Source organism: Perognathus longimembris, chromosome 24 (genome assembly GCF_023159225.1).
Source record: "Perognathus longimembris pacificus isolate PPM17 chromosome 24, ASM2315922v1, whole genome shotgun sequence".
NCBI lineage: Eukaryota > Metazoa > Chordata > Mammalia > Rodentia > Heteromyidae > Perognathus > Perognathus longimembris.
The window spans coordinates 26,041,369-26,058,492 of NC_063184.1; the positions used below are offsets into that span (position 1 = coordinate 26,041,369).

At 42.0% G+C, this 17,124-nt stretch overlaps 1 protein-coding gene across 1 annotated transcript in view; it reads left to right on the forward strand.

Annotated features, from left to right (window-relative positions):
* Nucleotides 1-3,098: 3,098 nt before the first annotated feature.
* Nucleotides 3,099-17,124, forward strand: part of Fbxw7 (F-box and WD repeat domain containing 7) — a 106,308-nt gene continuing 92,282 nt past the window's right edge. Inside the window, exon 1 of the mRNA XM_048333759.1 lies at nucleotides 3,099-4,237. The gene's annotated coding sequence lies outside the window, so the exon portion shown is untranslated. The remainder of the gene's footprint in view (nucleotides 4,238-17,124) is intronic.

Below are 17,124 nucleotides of genomic sequence, written 5' to 3' on the forward strand. Positions count from 1 at the left end.
CAGTAGCTGGGAAAATGCAATTTAACACCAAAGTGAGACACTACTGCACATCACTAGGCTGGCAAAAATGAAGCATGGACAATACTGAGTGTTGTGAGGAGTGGAGCAGAGGGATTCATACACGGCTAGTGTTGTGAGGGTGTTACCTTAGAAGATAGTATGGTATTATTTATTCAAGTTTATGATACACATTCCCAAGTATAGACCATACAGAAACTGATGTAGATAGGGGATGGATACATTTCTGAGGAATGTTCACACATTTATTAGAACTCCAAACTGAAAAGCAGACATCAGTAACAGAATTCCTAAATAGTCACACATTGCTACATGGAATACTGTAATAGATGGCGATTCAAGTGTATGAATTACAGCTATATGAACAACCTAAACAGCCTATGGATTAAAACAATGTTAAGCAAATGCAGCAAACAATAGATTATACATCTACATACAGTTCAAGAAAAAGAGTAAAACTAGGCAATATATTGCTTAGGATTGAATGTTTGTGATAAAACAAAGAAAAACAAGGAAATGGTTATCATGAAAGTTAGAATAATGGCTACATCCAGGGTAGAGGGAAAGGCCAAGGACATTACAGGGTTTCTGGGGAGCTAACAATATTCTATTTTTTTTACCTTATTAGTTTCTTTCAGCATAATACTATAGTCACTTTATGCATTTAAAATACTTGACAATAAAATATTAAAAGTAATTTGATACACTGTAATTAACATTTCTAGAAAGGAAAGAAAATTTGCCAAATTATGTAATCTTTGATAGTAGAAACCACTGGTATGGGATAACCAAGCGTAGGCATGCTGAACCCTATACAAATACTCTTTAGGTAAAGAACTGTTGGCTGAAAGTTGTTTCTTTTGAATTAACTAGTTGATTTGTCCTCTAGATTTATAAGCAATGTAAGATTAAGAACAAGACGTAGAACAATTTAGAAATCTATGCACTTCCTTCTTCCCAGTGGCTAATTTCAGCTGTTTCCCTGAGTTAGCAGGCTGGGTGGGAGGTGGGTGGATCTTGCCAGGTAAGCTTAGTGCAGCTGGCACTTCACAAGTAGGTGGCTCAGGGCTCTCCTGAGTGTCATTCTGTCCCTCAGTGTTAAGGTTCTAAGGTGGAACTACTGAAGGTTCTAAGTTCAAGACACGGTTCTGAGAATTCTAGTCCTTTAAAATTTCTATTCCTAGAAAAACTATACTTACAGGCCTTTGAAAAACTCTTTGTGGGGCATACTTTTTGGAGATGTTCACTAGGGAACACAGCTCTGCTGTTTGCATTCTTTCCATTCAAAGCTCACAAAGTTAAAGTATGTGATCTTCAGCTTCACAAAAGTCTAAATTTGTGTCTTATTCCTTTAATTTCTCCTCAGTGTCAAGACAGGAGCAAAACTGGAAGACTGTCAAAAGCAAAAAGAAAAAAAGTTTCTGCTGCCATTGACTGTTGATCTGATTCCCTGTGAATATAATTCGGGGTGATGGTCACATAGAGACAGTCAAGCCTAGGGCAATTAAGGTAGAATGTTCAGCTTGGCTCTTGGAACTTTAGGTGGAACGAAATAGGGTCAGGGGCAACTATTGGTCTCTTACTTTTGCAGCAGCCTTCTCTCCCTTCCCATTACACTTTTCCTGCAGCACTTTAATTAAAAAAAAAAACGAATTGCTAAATTATTCATCAGAAGTTTCCTGGGCCTACTGCTTGCACATACATGATGGTGGGAGTGCAGAAACCCCCGAGCTTCCAGACTTTGTCTATTATATACACTTGTTCCTATTCCCCTACCTCAAGTGTGTGTGTGTGAGCGGTCCACTACAGCAGCTTCCAAGCCAACTTCCAAGCTTCCAACTGTGGAAACTGTTTTTGTTTACCTTCATTGCTGCTGCTTTCGTCTCAGGCTCACATTACTCAGCAGGACAGGTTCAACACATAATTTTGAGGGTTGTAGTCCTCTCAAAATATCCAGTCCTAGAGAACTACAGAGCATACCATGAGGTTTTTTTTTTTTTTTTTAAAAACTTGAATTTATTTTCCAGGGCAACAACACAGCTAGTAAACTTGCAAACTGTAAAAATATTTCACAAGTAGTCAAGTCAGGCCAAAACTTCTGGGCGACTGCAAGGGACAAATGAATGACGAACTACCAAGATCCCGCTCTCCAAAGCTCCAAACCCGTAAACAAGAGTGACTCTTCAATGTGGGGCACTATTAAATTCTCTCTCGGATACCCAGGAGGAGGGCTCTTCCTCCAGACCTCCCTCCCCTCCCCCGCCCCGACAATTCCCTTTCCCTCGGAACCCCAAGGTGGTGACTCGGTACTCAAGCCGCACTCGATTCCTTTGCACGGCTAGGGGGGTTTGGGGGAGGGGCTCCCTCACAGCTCTCATCTTGGCCTTGCGCTTGCACCTCCATCATTTCCGAGAGGCATTCATTCACTCATTCATTCATTCATTCGCCAAATGTCTGTTCGGCCGACCCCAAGTGTCCCGCCGCCAGGTCTCGCGTGCACCCGCCCGGGCTTGTGAGGCAACTTCTCTCCATCGGTCCGGCGTTTCGAAGGTCCCGGTGGTGGCCGAACGCCTCAGCTCTCGGGGGTGCGCGACCGAGGCCGGCCGCGCGGCCCGGGGCCTCCCGCTCGCAGGTGGCGCGGCCCCCACCTGCCCCGGAGGAAACGGCCGCGGAGCCAGCCCTCGCCGCCGCCCTCGGGTCAGGGGCGAGGTCGGGCGGCGGCTCCGGCTCCGCTGGGCTCCTCCCCTTCCTCTCTTCAGTTCTGACGCGGCCGAGGAGGAGGAGGAGGAGGAGGCGGCGGCGGCGCCGGCAGCAGCAGCGGCGGCCGTGGCGGCGGCGGAGCCGGCAGCAGCAGCAGCAGCAGCGAGTCCCGCGGCCCGAGGCGCACCCACCCGCTCGCCGATCTTCGACTTCCTCTTCCCTTCAAACGTCATCAGGAAGCGCCGGAGTCGCCCAGGGCGGGGTGGCTGGAGAGGAGGGAAAAAAAAGGCCAGCAGTGGAAGCCTCGGAGCGGAAAGAGAAGGGAGGGGGCGGAGAGCGGTTGCTAGGCGACTTGCGTCATCGGCCTGCGCCGCTCTCCTCCCGCCCCTCTCTCTGGAGTGAGGCGAGAGCTCCGCACCGAGCGAGGCAGACAGCGAACGGAGCTCCGGGCGCCGCCGCCGCCGCCGCCGCCGAGATAGTGAGCGCGAGAGGGCATCTGAGGGATCCGGCCACCGTGCACTGGCCGCCGCCGAGACCTCTGCCCCAACCCGGGCCAACGGGAGCTGCGGCCGCCCTCCTCTTTCCCCCCCTTCACCTTCCCGGCCGGCAGCGGCGGCTGCACACGCCGGAGCCGGAGCCAGAGCCCGAGCCGGAGCCGGAGCCGGAGCCGGCGGCAGGGGGGCAGGGAGGCGGCTGCCGCGCTCGGGCCGGGACTGATAGCTGCTCCGCGGTGAGAGGACGCTGAGGCGGGGCTGGAATCGCTGCCTCGTCCCGGGGCTCGGGGCGAAGGACTCCCAAGGTGTAGGGAGGGGGGTCCCAGCCGCGGCGACACATGCGGGAGCCGGGAGCGGGGGCGGCGCCGAGCGGAGCCGGCCGGGTCCCCAGCCTCGCCGCTACCTCAGCCAGCCGCCCGGGGCCGTAGCATCGCGCCCCGAAGTGTATGAGCCGGAGCCCCAAGCCCGGCAGCCACCCCCCGCCCTGGGGGGCGGGGACCCCAATGTGAAGCGGCGGCGGGGAGAGCCGGACCGGCGCCGCCGTCCTTCCCTTCCCTCCCCCTCCCCTCCCCTCCCCTCCACCCCCTCGGGGGGTCTTCTCCCGCTGCCAGCCGCCGGCCCCCCGGCTCCTCGGCAGGACTCCGGGAGTTCTTAGAGCCCCCTCCCCCGCCCCAGCCCTCCGGGCGGCGGGGCCGGGGGGGACCCGGGGGGCCGGCTGCAGCCTCCGCCCAGAGGAAACTTTATAAAAACAAAATCCGGAGCTTTCCCAAACGTGACTGTCCCGGGACAAGTGGCCCTGGACGGGCAGGAGCCCCAGCCTGAGACCCAGGAAGAGGAAAAGAGGAGGTGAGAGGGACCGCCACCACCTCCGCGGGCCGCGCGGAAGAGACCCGGGTGGCTGGCTGAGCGACAGCGGCACCGCTTCTTGCACAGTTCCGCGCCCAGCCTTCCCCAGCTGCCCCCCGCGGTCCCAAGAAGGAAGGGACTCACGCTACTTTCTTGGCGCTGCGGCTCCTCTCTACAGCGTGAGTAGCCTCGGGTGTGTGTGTGTGTGGGGGGGGGGGGGGGGGTAATGGCGGGATGGAAAGTGAGAACTGCCGCGGCTGGTTATGAGGTTTTTTTTTTTTTTTGCAGGGGGTGGCTGGAGTGTGTTGCCGTAGGGTTGGTGTGTAGAGGTGAGAAGATCCCCTGTGTCCCTTTCTTTACCGGAGAAAAGACAGTAGGTAGCCCTGTGCTTTGTAAAGCTTGTAGCTTGCACAGTACAGGGTGATCTTTGAGGAGTTGGGACTGCCTCCCGAGTGGGGAATCTGCACCTTTCTTTTGGCAAGCAATTGGCGAAGGGAAATTGAGGAAGCCGTAGCCTCCGTGCGCACAAAGGATATCTCTGTACTGTACCTTTTTCCTGCTACACCGGCTGTGATATAGCGCGGCAGTTGTTTCTGGGCAACTCTCTTGGAATCCCACGTGGGAACCACTTACCGTGTGAACCCTCGAAAGTAAAAGAAAAACACTTATTTTTGGTTTTCCTTGAGAGCATAACTGATTTTTTTTTTAACATATTAGTACCTATTGGTGCAGAGTTTTCTTTCCCCATTTCCTTACTCCACCGTTCCTCTTTAAAGGAGGGCACAGTTGCTCAGGAAATTAAGTTCTTGATGAATCGCTACTGATTGAGCACTTATCACAGGGACAGCACTTAACTGTCTTTATCATCTTATAAAAGTTGCTACATCTTCCCTTTCATCCAACAACTTTTTTTGAGTGATGTTTTACTTGACAGCACTTTTTTTCTTGTGAGCATGGTATAAGATTATTTTATCTTTACCTCTCTATTAAGAATTTTTTTGTCCTATTATTTTAAAGTTGAAGACCATAAAAATTGTAACTTGTATTCTGGGCATTTTCTCAGGGAACCAAAGTAAAAGTACCTAAAAATAATTACTGCTGACTACCAATGGCTCCTACCTGTAATCCTAGCTACTCTGGAGCATCCTTTAGAAGCCAGCCCAGGGGGGAATGTGTGGCTCAACTGGTAGAAGACCAACCTTGAGTGAAAGAGCTAAGGGACACTGCCCAGGCCCTGAGTTCAAGCCCTAGAGCCATTGCACACACAAAGCTACTACCACTTCACATATATTACCTTTAGGGTTAAATGCTGAGTGGAATTATTTTGTAACAAGGCATAGGTAGTATAGGTGGAGAATTCTGGTCCATCGGAACAACTAAAATGTGGACTTGCTAACCCTGCTTCAGGATTAGGGTTAGAGATGCTTTATAGGAATGAATAGAAATAGGGGTTATCTATTCAAATTTCTTCATTCCTTATCATGATTGAATTGATTTAAACTTTCTTAAATGCAATTGTCCAAAACTTTACCTCTTTAAAATAATAATTCTGTAAATTTATAAGCTTTTATATTATCTTAGACTTGCCTCCTTCCAAGATGAATTCAGTTTGTGTTTTGTGAAATGCTAAATCAAGTCTGACCTTATCTCTTCCTGGTTTTGTAGATGTTGATGATTTCTCTACTGTCATCTTTCTCAGTACTTTTTTAGAATAAGTTTTTTTGATCATTTTGCTTTCCCCTGTGACTTCTGTTTTGTTTAGTTTAGGTGTTCTGTTATTCTTTTTTTTTTTTTTTCTCCCCAATCCTGGGGCTTGGACTCAGAGCCTGAGCACTGTCCCTGGCTTCTTTTTGCTCAAGGCCAGCACTCTACCACTTGAGCCACAGCGCCACTTCTGGCTTTTTCTGTTTATCTGGTGCTGAGGAATTGAACCCAGGGCTTCATGCATGCAAGGCAAGCACTTTACCACTAGGCCATATTCCCAGCCCAGTGTTCTGTTATTCTTATGCTTTTGTAAGAACTGTAAATTGTATTTTAAATGAGAACGAATGAGAATATCAGATAGTGGGATGTAAGGTTAAATATAGACTTAGAAAAATAGTTTTTGGTTATGTTTCCTTATTTTATGACATTGAAAAAGTTGTATATTCCATTTTTCCCAAAGGTGATGGAGAAGTCTAATCTTTATAGGCTGATATTTGGGAAGGAGTGGAGCATAAGCTATAAAACTACAGTTTGAATGTAGATTGTACCTGTTCAAAATTGCTTACTCAGTTTAGGACTTGTATTGCTTTACTATAATTTGGTTAACAGTCATGGTAATACTTTTTTGAGTATTTGGGTAGAAATGACAATATTTGGTGTGTTTATGTTTGATAAGCTTTTATAAACTTATGGATGGCAGAAGCAATCAAATGCAAATTGCTCAAAACTGTAGGAAAGGAGATATGAACCAATACTAATTAAGGCCATGAGGTGCCAGGTCCTGTGTTTGATTGGTGTTTTATAGTTGTGAATGTAGTTGTACATTTTCATTAGGGAAATGATGACTTCGCCCTACACAGAATTAGTTGGAGCTGAACCTGAAAAAGTATGTTTCAGGAAGAAAAAAATCACATGGAGACAACAAAAAACCTTAAGACTTTTGGAATTTAAAGGCATAGGAGACAGATCTTATTAGGAAGTTAGTTTGATGGGATGGAAATACATATAGAGGAAGGTTATTGAATGGAGTTTAGGCCAGTTTGTGTTTGTATAGACTGTAGATGGTCTCTTACAAGTCAACAAGCAATTTACAACAATGTTCCTGAGAGGGTAGTTTTAGATGTAAAAGGGCAGTTTTAGATGATTGGGAAGAAATTATGCCAAAGACATTATGCTTAGATTAGGATTTTTTTAAAAGAGAACTGACATTATTCTAGGGGCTATCAGAAGGAGGGATGGACCAGGATGTCTAGTATTTTATTGTGCCAGTAGTTTCTTGTTAAGAAAGAATTCATAAACAGGGCAGTGCACTTTGTTTTGGACATTAAGTTTTGAATTAAGAGTTAGATATTGATAATTCAAGACATTAAAATAGTTAAATGAGTGATAGGCTGACAGTATAGAGTTTGGAGTAATTTTCTTTTTTTTTTTTTTTGTCAGTTGTGGGTCTTGAGCTCTGGGCCTGGGTGCTGTCCCTGGGCTCTTCAGGTCAAGGCTAGCATTCTACAACTTGAGCCACAGCGCTGCTTTCAGTTTTCTGGTGGTTAATGGGAGGTAAGAGTCTTATGGACTTTCTTGCCCTGGCTGGCTTTGAACCTCAATCCTCAGATCTTAGCTTCCTGAGTTGTTAGGATTATAGGCGTGAGCCACTGGTGCCTGGCTGGAGTGATTTTCAAAACATGTGTTTCTGAGACTGTTAGTAGGGAGTAAAGAACTGAGAAATGGGTATTTCGAGAGATAGGATTTACATTAGATTAAGCAAAGGAATAGTAAGAGCAGAGACTAGATGAGACTTCCTCAACAAAAAAGAAAAAGGTGGGCTGGGGATATAGCCTAGTGGCAAGAGTGCCTGCCTCGGATACACGAGGCCCTAGGTTCGATTCCCCAGCACCACATATACAGAAAACGGCCAGAAGCGGCGCTGTGGCTCAAGTGGCAGAGTGCTAGCCTTGAGCCGGAAGAAGCCAGGGACAGTGCTCAGGCCCTGAGTCCAAGGCCCAGGACTGGCCAAAAAAAAAAAAAAAAAAGAAAAAGGTATTTTGTAAGTGAATGATACTTGAAAAATATTTGAAAAGGGAGGAATAGCCTTTAAACATGACCACCAATTTAGTCCTGTGGCATATGATTTTGTATTTTTGGAACAGCTACAGATTCTTAATCTGGTATTTAGTTTTTGGGATTAAGTTAATAAAACAGAATTTCATTGTTAAAGAATTTATAAATGAATAGGCAGATTTGCTTCTCCAAATTCATATTTTTAAAGTTTACCTTGTGTTAATGATCATCTTAAGTGTGGTCTTATTAATATCAATTGGGTCTAAAAATAGCTGACAGGGAATGCTATTTCCCTTGCTTGCAGTTGGTGTGTGTCTTTGTGTCCCATACAATGGAGGGGATATCCCTGTGTTGGCAAAGCAGTGCTTTAATTTTTTTGTTTTTAAGAAAGCCTTTTTATTAAAAAACAAAATCTAGCATTAAAATATTTAGACTTTTTGTGGCTAGCATCTGGTATTGACTTTAACAAGGATTAAAGATTGGGAACAGATAGTTGGCAGGGAGACAGGTCACAATGATTCTAGGGTGAGGGTATAGGAATTAGAATACATACTCTGTTGGGACCATTTCTCTTCCACTTTCCACAACATTTTCTTCTGTTGGTGGAATCCTTTAAGTGGACTGAAAAGGTAGCCTTTTAATAACTGGGAGAAAGGTTGGATTTTGATAGTAGGGGAGTGGTAACTTCAGCATTTTGCCTTGCAACTTTGGGATTAATAATATGAGATGGTTAGTCAGTCTTGGAGAGTATGTTTGTATGTGTCTCAGCTAGATGACATCAAAGTCTATGTGTAGGCTAGCAGCTGCCCATTCACTCCATTGTCCTTTGGAGATGGTTACTGAAGTCTTGTGCTCCCTTTGACATAATACAGAGGAAGGATTGGCAAACAGTTTTTGTTATAGACCAGTTAATATTTTAGGTTTTGTAGTCACATGTTCTGTTACAACTTTCACCTCTTTTGCAGTGTGAAAGCAACTGTATACAATAGGGAAGGGAATGTGTAACTGTGACCAGTGGAATTTGCATGAAGATAAAAGTGGGAGGTAGTTGGATTTGACTTGTAGGTCAATACTTACAGATCTCTGCTATAGAGGATTGCAGATCTACAAACATAGAATATTGGCTTCATTATATTACAAAGCCAAAGCTGGCTATTTTGGTGGTCTATTTTTTTCTAGGTGAGATGTACTCCTCTGGGCTGTATTAAAATGGTTATTCATTAAGCAGAGTGTCTTGTATGAAGGCAAGGCAACATTTTGCCTTCATAACGATGAATATGGATTGAAGAACAAGGGTGATATTATTGATAAAGACTTGCAGATAGAAAGTAGAGGAGGCCTCTCACATTTATCCAAAGATGGCATATAGTGATAGATATATTGGTTTTATATCATGGCCAAAAGTACTTATGAGGAGGCTTGTTGTGTATAATTTTGAAAGGTTCTAAAAATATGTTGTGAAGTATTTACTCTGAAGGTAAATTAAAGGTATTTATGGTTAGTTTGAATCAGACAAAAATTAGTCAAACTATAAGAACATTAAAGTTTAATATTACTTAAATTCTTATTTATATTTGTAGGGACTAATTTGATATATGGAATTATTGGGTCCACATTTTGTTTTTGTTTAGGTAATTTCAGGTATTGTATTGTACTGTATTTTTCTTTTTTGCCAGTCCTGGTACTTGGACTCAGGGCCTGAGCACTGTCCCTGGCTTCTTTTTGCTCAAGGCTAGCACTCTGCCACTTGAGCCACAGCGCCTCTTCTGGCTTTTATACATATGTGGTGCTAAGGAATTGAACCCAGAACTTCATGTATACAAGGCAAGCACTCTTTCCACTAGGCCATATTCCCAGCCCAGGTACTGTATTTTGATAGATCACTTAAATGACTACAAACAGCTTTTCTGTACTCGAGATTAAATGTTTTCCGAAGTATTTTATCTAGAAAAGAGTTTACTTTGTGTAAGTTTTTTGGGGGTGGTGGTAAGGGGAGGATATGCCAGTCCTGGAACTTGATATCAGGGTCTTGGTGCTGTCCCTGAGCTTTTTTACTTAAGGCTAGCGTTCTACCATTTGAGCCACAGCTCCACTTGTGGCTTTTTGGTGATTACTTAGAGATGAGAGTCTCATGGATTTTTCTACCCAGTCTGGCTTCAAACTATGATCCTTAAATCTCACCCACTAGCACCCTGCCACACTGTATGCAGTTTTTATATGACAATTAACATCAAACCATTTGTTTCATGTGGATGATACTTTACCCTGGTTTCATAAATCTTATCTCAGGATTCCCTGTTTGTTGCAAGGGAGAAAACACTTATAATAGTGATTTTCCTTTTTTTTTTTTTTTAAAGCTTCAACTGCTTTTACTTTATATAGTTTAGTTATTCCTCTGTGTCTGGGGGATTGGTTGCCATAAGAATGTCCAAATTCCTTCTACAAAATGAAGTAGTATTGGCATATAACCCATACATATCCTCTTGTATGCTTTAAATTATCCATTAGTTCCTAGTACAGTGTAAATGTCATGTAAATATTTCTACTGTATTATGTAGAATGAGAATAAAAAAGATCGGCACATATATGGAAGTCACTGGTTTGGAAGGCCAGTTGTCTTTCGGTATGCATAACTGTTACTTGAGTTTCTCTTCTCCCCTCCCTCCCTCCCTCCCTCCCTTCCTTCCTTCCTTTCTTCCTTCCTTCCCCCACCCTCCCCTCCCCTCCTCTTCCCTCTTTTTCCTCTTTTGTAGCAGCTCAGAATGGTTGGATCTCAATCCTTTAACCTTAAGTTCCCTCTCTCTCTCCCCCTTTCCCCTTCCCTCCATCCTTTCTTTTCTGAGACAGTCTCACCGTGCAGCTTAGAATAGCTGGACCTCAGTTCTCTAACCTTAGCTTCCCAAGTACCAGGAGTGCTGGGGTTTAGTGGAGTTACCCTACCATGCCTGGCTTGCTTCCAGATTTCTTGAGTTTTGAACCCACTAACATACGCATCATAGATGAAGTCACAAGGCAAATTGCTAGTTTGTTTTTTAGAAGAATGCATAATTTGTCAGTCTTTTAGTATGACATGCTTTTAGGGGACTCTGGGGGGAATAACTTTTCATGGCCTTCTAAGGTCTCAGAAGGGTTAGCTTCATCCACAGTTGTAATTTATAATTACCCAGGGCTTGAAATCATGCACACCTGGAAACATCAATGAGTTGCTGGTTCTTGTCTCATTTACTTAATAAGATACATTCATACTTTCAAGGCAGAAGACTTAGGTAGAGAGTACATTTTTTTTAGCTACATGGCCTTGGACAAACTACTTATCTTTTTAATATTGGCTTTAGCACCTGTTGATGGGGAAAACATGTCCTTCACAAGGTTGTTATGAGAATTAAATGACATAAGACAATATGCAAAGCTTTTAGTCTAGTACCCACTGGGTTTTATATGACCTCTCATTTTATTGAGTCTCATAAACCTATGTGTTGTAAATAAAAGAGCAAAAAGGCTTTTATATTGTTAGATGTGTAAATTCAGGTCTTGGTTTGAAAAATATTATTGAATTACATAGTGTTTACAAAAGTATCTGAAGTAAGTGATTCATTAACATTTTGTTAAATAGTCTTAAAAACTTTCTCTAGTTTTTAAGAGAAAACTGTTGTCTTTATAAAGAAATAAAAGATTGGTTTGAATCTAACTATATTGGAGTTCATTTCTAAAGACTTCAGAAGTGCATGGATGGAATGAATAGGAAGGAGTCCCGGCCCTCCCCCCCCCCCCCCCAACATCATTGATTATCATTGATAGTAACTTTGGTTTAATTGTCCATTGGGAAATATCAGAATATAATTCAGCTGTTCCTTTAATTTTTCAGTCTGTTTATCTGTTGTAGATAAAAAGCTTTTAAAGACCATGGAAATGATGACTTAACTATTATTTATATCTCAAACTAAGATCAAAAGAATTTTATTTAGAAATAATATAATTTTTGTTTTTTTCACAAAATAACTAATATGCATTTCTTTTTAAATATTCTTTGAATAGTGTATCAGTTTTCAGAAAATACTTTTGCTTCAAGCTTGGATAATTAGTGTTTTACTGGCCAATACAAGGAATAAATGCTTTATTGTTTTAGTATTTGGAAGGTATTTTCTGTTTTGAGAACAATTTAGCTCTGCTTAATGTAATCTGTTTTATTTAATAAAAGTGTATATTTAAGGTGAATATATTAAAAATCCAGCTAGCCTTCATGCCCGTAGTCCTAGCTACTCAGGAAACTGAGATCTAGGATTGTGGTTCGAAGCTAGCCTGGGCAGGAAAGTCTATGAGACTTCATTTCTACTAAACTCCCAAGAAAGATGGAAGCAGAGCTGTGGCTCAAATAGTTGAGCACTAGCCTTGAGCTAAGTGAATGAATGAACAAATGAATGAATGAAAGGCCAGAGACAGTGCCCAGGCCCTGAGTTCATGCCCCAGCACTACCCCCTCCCCCCCAAAAAAATCCATAGGCATTATAAAAAAATTGAGACCTGTTTCTTAGTATTAGATATCTTCTAAGCTCCTATGTTTAATCTCTTAACTTTATTTACTTATTTTTTTCTGATGCTGGCTCAGCCTTTTCCACTCAAGGTTGACTACCACTTGAGCCACACCCTCACTTTCAGCTTCTTGCTGGTTATTTAGGATCTTCTGGAATTGTGAGCCCCAGCTGGCTTCAAACCTAAATCTTCATTCACGTCTCAGCTTCTGAGCACCTAGGATTATAAATCTGGTCACCAGTGCTGGAGTTAATTTTTCCTCCTAAGGCAAGTTTTCTTTGGATTTTTGGTTAAATGAAAAATTAGGTTGGGTTATCTGTCAATGGTTCTGGTTAATATTTTTCAATTTAATTTTATTGTCAAGGTGATATACAAAGGAGTTAGTTACATAGTAATGAGTACATTTCTTGGTGAACATTGTTACTCCCCCCCCCCCCCCCGCCTCCAGTCTGGTTAATTTACTGAGTATTTTAGTTTTTTAAAATATTTTAGTATTTGACATTTTTCTTCTTTGGTAGCAATTGGCTTGTGTCTCTAGGGATCTTAACGTTTCAGAATTTTTCGGAAAGTTGTAATTATGACTAGATTCTGAATAGTTGTGGGAAAAGCATGTTTGATATCTTCCTGATTAGTTGTAAGTGCATACTACCAGAATGCTGTTGCTGTATGGGTAAGAATTTGGGCCATTTTATGTCATTGGTAAGTCTCCTAATTGACTTCCATGTGAATTTGGGAATATAAACTTCGGGAGCTGGGTACTGGTGGTGGTGGCTCATGCCTGTAAGCTTAGCTACTTGGGAGGCTGATATCTGAGGATTGTACTTCAAAGCCCGTCTAGGCAGGAAAATCCATAAGATTCTTATTTCCAATTAACCATCAGAAAACTGGAAGTGGTGCTGTAGCTCAGGTGGTTGTGGGAGGACTTTTCCAATGAGTATTTTTAAGCCGATTTATTTTGTTTGTTTATGTGGTACCAAGGAATTGAACCCAGGGTCTTATGCATGCTAGGCAAACACTCTACCACTAAGCCACATTCCCAGGCAAGCCGAATTTTTTAAATTAAGAGAAATATAAAATTTTAATGTACTGGATTTAGAAATTTATAGCAGGAAACACAGTTCTTTCTTTTTTTTTTTTTTTAAACAAGAACCATCCAGTAGACTAGAGATGGAGTGAACAAGGGATTGGTGAGACAAAGAGGGAGGGACTACTAGACGCATATACCACAGGAATGGCTCCGGAAGTTTTGAGGTCTGTTTTAGTCAGTGGTCACACCCTGTTATTTTTTCGTGCTGTAGTCTGGGGTATTAGCACTTGTTATCTGCTACCTTTTGAATTGTTGACTCAATGATTGATTATTGTTCCTGGCTTTTCAACATCTGGATTCTTTAAATTATTGAATTTTCATTTTGTATTGGATGAACAGTGTTTTCGAGGGTGGGAGAATTTATTTCCTCTGTATCCTATAGGAGAAGGGCTTGGACAAAAGCTTTTTGACTAAACACTGGAGTTTGTTTTGTCTTTATTTCTTGTTGGCCAGGGTTCCCCAGCTTTGCCTAAGAAGGATACTTGTAATTCTGTATGTGACCTAGTAGCTGAGAGGCAACTTCTGAGTTGATAGACCCAGTTTCCAGCTTGGCTACTTTGTGACCATGGGCTAGCTAGTTACTCCATGTATTTCCTGTGAAACTGGGACGATAATAATAGTACCTACCTCCCTCATAGGGTAATTAAGAGGATTGAGCAGATAAAGCTGTGTTCCTCTCAGCAATACGTAAATGCTAACTGCTGCACTAATAATAAATATTGCAGTATTAAGTTACCATGAGTTATTTCTGCGAGGTTGCTGTGTTCTTTTAAATGCTGAAGGCATATGTGATCTCTGTTCTTGAATGTCATTATTTTGAATACTGCTTTTATTTTGCAGCACTACTTACTGATTACCAGGCATTAATATATAAGTGAACACAACATAAAAATATCTGCTTGATCTAATATCTTAACTTTCTGGTTGAAGGAGTCAAAGTCTACAAAATAATGCAAAAATAGATGATTTACTATCTTATGAAATTTAGTTGTACTTTGTATGGTGAAGCTACCATTAACTACTATTATTTGCCTTTAAATGTATTGATCTATTTATTCATTTATTCTTTCTGTTGCTATGCTTTAGAGTGTTTGGTGGTGGGAACACATGCAATGCATTGACTAAATGTCTCCAACTACAGCTAGATCTTATTTTAAGGCAACCGTAGTCTTGTTTCTCTGATTTCCTCACAACTTAGATCAGCTGTTTCAAAACTTTTATTCCTGCAACTTATGTTTAATTATCCCAGAAACTTTAAACCTCCTCAGCTTCTCAACTTTTGTTAATCTTTATCATTTTCTTGAGAGGAGATGCTAGTGACGCTTTTTAAGGTGTTTTCCTTTCTTCCCCATTTTGTATTTTCTACCTTCTAGATATTATTAACTGAGTTGGTTAATCTTTTTAAAATAAAGTATATTTTTCTTGTCCCTTTATTGAACTGTGAACCTTTAAAGGAGAGGGGTCACTTTTCCATTAGGAGCCAGTGCTTTCTCACCTGAAAAATCAAACCAAACCAAAACAAAACAACAAAAAAAACCAAAATAAAAGATGGTGCCGGGCGCTGGTGGCTCATGCCTGTAATCCTATAGTTACTCAGCCGGCTGAGATCTGAGGATTGTGGTTCAAAGCCAGCCCTGGCAGGAAAGTCCCAGAGACTTATCTACAATTAAGTTCCAGAAAATTAGAAGTGGCACTGTGGCTCTAAGTGGTAGAGTGCTAGCCAAGATAGTATCTTCTCCCAGGATGTTGTGAGATTTCCCAGACATAATATAGAAAATAAGTTTTGGTAGCCAGATCCTTCATAAATGGGGATTGAACTTTGGGCCTGAGCGCTGTCCTTGAACTCCACAGCTCGAGGCTTGAGCTCTACCATTTTGAGCCACAGTGAGCCACAGTGCCACGTCCAGTTTTCTGGTGGCTAATTGGAGATAAGAGTCTCATGGACTTCAGGCTGGCTTTGAACCCAGATCCTCAGATCTCAGCCTCTTGAGTAGCTAGTATTATAGGTATAAGCCTCTGGTGTCCGATTAGGTATTTTTTTTTTTTTCTCCCAATCCTGGGGCTTGAATTCAGGGCCTGGACACTGTCCTGGAGCTTCTTTCGTTCAAGGCTAGGCATTCTACCATTTGAGCCACGGGGCCACATCCAGCTTTTTCTGTGTATGTGGTACTGAGGAATGGAACCCAGGACTTGATGTATGCTAGGCAAGCTCTCTACTACTTAGCTACCTTCCCAGCCCCTGATTTTGTGTTTTGACTTCTGTTTTATTGCCTAGACCTTAAGTTCATTTAGTGTGATTAAGCTCTTTTCCATCTCTTTTGAATTCCTCTCATCTTTTTGTCAGTTTTTAAAATGATCCTTAAGTAGTTTTACAGATGTGTTTCAAGTCAACATATTAGTTTGAGTACTGTGCATCTTGGTATATGTCATCCTTTCTGTTCTCTTATCTGTTCCAATCCCTCCCTTCTCAAACACCTAGTTCCATTTTTACATATGCACATCGACTATTAGACTATATTCACCCGCCCTTCCTCTCTCCATTTGTCAGCTCTGCTTTCTCTTGCCATCTCTCAATCTTGATTTTTATCTGTGGGTTGTCTTTACCAGTGGTTCTCAAAATGTGGTACTGTCATCATTAACAATCAGCCAATTTGGTAGAAATACAGATTGCTCAGTCCCCACCTGGATTCAGCAGTTTATTTTAATCTACCTTCTAGGTGCTTAGATGCATGTTAAAAGTTTGTGTAAGTAGGGAATCAAAGTATCAATTTACTCATGTTTTGTGGAACTTTCTATTCTACCTAACTCTCAAATAGACTTAAGATTCTAAAGAAATGTGTCAGTTAAGCATTTAAGAAAATTCTATACTTTTATTGGGTATGGTTCCTGGGGCATGACCTCAGGGCCAGCCTTGGCACTGTCCCTGAGCTTTTTTCTTTTTCCCTCAAGGGTAGTGCTCTACCAGCAGAGCCACAGCTCTACTTTTTGTTGGAAACTTGGAGATAGGAGTCTCTTCTTCTCAAAGCTGGCTTTGAACTGCAATCTGCTGCCTCCTGAGTAGCTAGGATTACAAGTGTGAGCCAGCATTTGGTGTTTACACGTTTTTATATTTCTATTTAATTGCTTATTGACTCCCAGTAATTAGTTAGTATAAATTTTTAAAAAGTTGATGACATGATTTATTAAGACAACTTCTGGGACACATGAGTTATTTTGTAACTTAGCAATTTCTTAGCAAGAGGACTTAATACTACAGATCAGTGTAATTTAACTTGGAAGATACCAGGGACAGTACTTAATACAGAATTTTATTTGGTGGTTTGGTGTTTGAATGCAAGGCCTCACATTTGCTAGGCAGGTGTTCTATCACTTAAGCTGTGCACTTCAATCCTTAATTGTTCAGTTGTTTTTGAGATGGAAGTAAGAAAACAAAGAATGATGCTGTTTTTTTGCTTTTGACTACTGATTATTGAAAAACATTACTTTCTTGAATCAGATTTAATTCTGGAGTAAATTTGTGAAATTCTTCCAGTATTCAACCAGTGAGCAAAGAGCACAAGATTTTCAAATGAAAAGATTTTAACTTCTGTTATTTTCAACATTCCTATGAACTGGTTTCAGTTCTTATCATTGGATTGTCCATATTAAACAATTTTAACAACTTGATAGCCAGGCTGCCTTTTTTTTTTTT